Genomic DNA, 4,476 nt, shown 5'->3' with positions numbered 1-4,476 from the left:
TGTGTCATAACAGACATCATCTGCTACCAGCCAGAAGTCCCGGCCTAGGGCTGAGCTAAGGGACCATGGATCATTTCTCAACCCTCGTGTGGCAAGAAAAGGAATAGCTGCAAAATGTGAAGCACCAGTGCAAAAGCGCCGTGTGAATGTAGATGTCCAAATGCCACAAGGGGAGCGGGAGGACCAATCATCAGGGAATCGTTGCATGAAGGGTGAAAGGATGGTATTGTTAAAGCACCAGCATGGGAGTCAGGATGAGGCTCGCCACCTGTCCAGGTTTTCCCCTCATCCCTTTTTTGAGGTAGCTGTCCTGGGAACTTGGTCGGGATGCTCAATACACAGTCCCCTGGCCAGTTCTATGGATTCAGGGTCATTTCTGCTGCCCCAGCATTTTGTACCTCAGAGGTGGCAAGTCCAGTCGTGACTCATAGATGCTAAGGCTCAAGGGACTGTGTGATCATCTTGCATGTAACGGAGGCCAGAGAACTACCCTGGATTAATTCTTGTTTGAGCATCTGGCTTCTACTCCCAGCTCCGCTACAGACTCTGCGTGTGACCTTGGGCAAGTCACTGCCCCTCACTTCCCTCCTCTGCACAAGAGGAGACTGATCCTGAGCTACTCCCAAGGGGCAGGGTGTGAAGTGATCTGTGCACCTGCTTTAAATGGGTGCAGAATCTGCTTCCTTCTGTGGCAATGGAGAGTTTTCAGCCCAGCTCCTCAAAGGTATTTAGGTGCCTGACATCAATGGGAGTTAGGTGCCTAAATACCTTCGAGGAGCTGGGCCTTAGTGCTTGAGCCAGGGCTGGCTGACACTTGCAGAGACTGACACCTCCCACCCCTCGCACAGAACAGGGACTAGCAGAGGCCCCTTCCCACCCCACCAGTTAACCTCAGCCCCGGCCTGGCAGGAAGGGGGAGAGACAGCTGGTAGTTTCAAAGGAGTCGAAGGGAGTTAGCCCCCACCATCCTAGGGAAAGTCACAGGGAGTTGGGCTCGCTGTGTTTACTCTTGTGTCTTTGGAAATCCCACTCTCCATGGTGCTCCTGGCCTCTCCGCTGTAGCTAAACCAGTGCACTAAGTGAGGGGGTAGGAAACGCCGCCGCACAGGAATGGGACTGAGCCCCACCAAACTCCTTGTCACCCTGTGGCCAGGAAACAGCTCTGGGGTGGGACCCGCGGTCGTCAGCGCCCAACTAGGCCCTGTCTGTGTTGGTTGCCTAGAAGGGAAGGCGCCCAGAGCCCCTGTCCCAGGGAGTGCAAATGGGGGACCTGGCCGGGGGGAGGCCAATTCTCCACGCTCTGGGCAAGCTGCCTGCTGGGGGCGTGCGAAGGGTTAATGGTGCTGGGAAGTGATGTCACCCAGCTGGGGTGGGGGGCAGGGGGAGAGTGGGGGTGGGAGTGGCTGTGTGTGGGGCAGGGCGGCTGGGGGGGCCATGGCTGCCGCGGGAGCTGCATCGTGGTGCACGGAGCAGGGTCGGAGGCGGCCCTGCCAGGGTCCAGGGAGCTTGCCCGGCCCAGTCCGGCCCCGTTTTCACCCATCCCAAGGCACAAACCCCAGTGAGCTCAGCCCAGCGCAGATTCGAGACAGGGAACGAGTCTCGGTCTCAAGGACATGGGGGGCTACAGGGGGATCCCCATTGCTGATCCCAGGAACACCCAGGATGGCGAGACATGAGAGCCCCTAGAGGAGGGAAGTGTCTCTGTTCCTTGGTCAAGCTCACGGCAGTCCCCTGTGGAGGCAGGTGTCTACACTGCATTACACACGTGTCTCCATGTAAGAATCACAGAAGCATAGAATATCAGGTTTCAGAGTAGCAGCCCTGTTGGTCTGAATCCTCAAAAAGAACAGGAGGACTTGTGGCACCTTAGAGACTAACTAATTTATTTGAGCATAAGCTTTAGTGGGCTACATGGTTGGAAGGGACCTCAGGAGGTCATCTAGTCCAGCCCCCTGCTCAAAGCAGGACCAATCCCCAACTAAATTATCCCAGCCAGGGCTTTGTCAAGCAGGGCCTTAAAAACCTCTAAGGACGGAGATTCCACCACCTCCCTAGGGAACCCATTCCAGTGCTTCACCACCCTCCTAGTGAAAATGTTTTTCCTAATATCCAACCTAGACCGCCCCCACTGCAACTTGAGACCATTGCTCCTCGTTCTGTATAGAGTTGTGTATAGAACCGAAGAGTCCTGATTCTTTGTCCCACGCGCTAACTACTAGTCACTTCGCCTTATTTTATTGGAGCGTGTGTTCTGACTTTATCTGCTAGAGATTTTTAACTTTATCTTAGTTTCTATGAGGTGGGGGTCATGATTTGCCCTGAAACCTGTCTCCCACTCCCTTCTGATTTACCTTCTTTGCTTTACATTCCTCCCAGAATTTAAAACACAATCTCACCAAAAATCAGCTCCAGATGACTTCTGGAGTCAGTCTTGCCTCACTGGCAAGAGGGGTTGGTTATGTGGCACCATAGCCCTGTAGCTCTTCCAGCTGTGCTCGACTACAGAATAAGAAGAAACTGAAAATAAGCAAACGCCTTCCTTATCATAATGCCTATAGCCATAGAGTGAGTACACATGTTTTAAAATACTGACCAAGAAAACCAGCGTGTTTACATTCAAAACAAACCCACCAAACCAAGACTCTAGTATAAGAAGACCAGACAATACATTGGGTTAATAGAGTGGCCTTCTGTCTTGAGGCCTGGGTTCAAATTTGTTTTGCTTTGGGTCATTTGTGATAAGCCTTTAGTGGTGCCATCTTAGGTTGTTTGTACATAGAATCATAGAATATCAGGGTTGGAAGGGACCTCAGGAGGCATCGAGTCCAACCCCGGGCTCAAAGCAGGACCAATCCCCAATTTTTGCTCCAGATCCCTAAATGGCCCCCTCAACAATTGAACTCACAACCCTGGGTTTAGCAGGCCAATGCTCAAACCACTGAGCTATCCCTCCCTCCTGGCATAATGGCAGGGAGGGTGTCCCTAGCCTCTGTTTGCCAGAACCTGAGAATGGGCGACAGGGGATGGGTCACTTGATGATGACCTGTTCTGTTCATTCCCTCTGGGGCACCTGGCACTGGCCACTGTCGGAAGACAGGACACTGGGCTAGATAGACGTTTGGTCTGACCCAGTATGGCCGTTCTTATCCAAGCATCCACACTTCATTGTAAACCCAGGGTCTGCAGGACCCAGGCTTGTGGAGTCCGTGTTTCCAAGCATCCACACTGCATTGTAAACCCAGGGTCTGCAGGACCCAGGCTTGTGGAGTCCGTGTTTCCAAGCATCCACACTGCATTGTAAACCTGGGCTTACATTTGCCAGGCCTAGGTCTCGAAGCTGTGCTAATGCATCCACACTGCACTACGCAGATCTCGTGACTTGGGTCTGCGGTTTGACCGATGTCCACACTGCAAAATGACAGAGCTCGGCCCTGAGTCACAGCGGGACTCACACTCTGACCACCCCCTGCAGCAAGCTCCTAGGACCAGGGTCCTGAGTGCTTGCTGACCTGAGTCAGACTAATCTGTGTGTGGATGGAAGGGTGACTGGGGCTCCACCGTGAACCAGAGCTGGGACTCAGGGTGCAGTGTAGACATACCCTGAGTTAGGTCACTGTGGTGTGGGTCTCTCAGGTCTAAGGAGCTTTGGATGGGACCTGAGGGTAGGAGTGGACAGTGGAAGGGGAGGGATGGACATAAAATTAGTTATAAGGAGGCTTGGGGACAAAGGAAGGGGATTTTTGGATGAGGGAGGCTATTCCAGAATAACAAGCAGTCTGAAAAGAGGCTTGGAGGTGGGAATCTAGACGTCAAGGTTGAGGGGCATCAGTGGAGCAGTGGGATGGAGTGAGCCCAAGCTTACCATGAAGTAAGTTTGTATAGGCAAGCCTTAAGTGCTAGAGAACTGGATGCTGTGATTGGGCAACTTCTCCATAGCCAGCAGTGTCTGCCCACTGTTACCTCTGTGATAGCAGCCTCCAGACAAACCCTGGTGATGTAGGCTCAATACGCTGAACGCAACATCCAGCTCTGCTCGGTGTTCCCACCAAAGACAATATGCTCTTGTGGCACTAATGCAAAGGTAGACATTGCAAAGCCCCTGTCATAGTAGATGGGCCCAGGAGTCTAGCCAGCCTAGCTATCTGTAAGGTGCCCAGTAACTGCAACCCACGAAAGCTTATGCTGTAATAAATTTGTGAGTCTGAGGTGCCACAAGTACTTCTGTTCTTTTTGCAGATACTGACTAACACGGCTGCTACTCTGAAACAATACTTAGCCCTGTATCCTGCCCTGGTCAGCCCCCTCCCGCCGGCTCTGGGAAGCTGGCTCCACAAGCTGCCAGTATCTGATATTCCAGGGGAAGATGGCACCCCTTGCCCAATGCCAGATCGCTGGCAGTGCAATGCTGAAAGGCAGGCATGAAGGAGGGGATCCATCTCTGCCCAGTGGTTGTCAGTCACCGTGAGATGGAGGCTA

This window comes from Lepidochelys olivacea (genome assembly GCF_965140295.1).
Source record: "Lepidochelys olivacea isolate rLepOli2 genome assembly, chromosome: 21".
In the NCBI taxonomy this organism is placed as follows: domain Eukaryota; kingdom Metazoa; phylum Chordata; order Testudines; family Cheloniidae; genus Lepidochelys; species Lepidochelys olivacea.
This window is presented reverse-complemented; position numbering follows the sequence as displayed.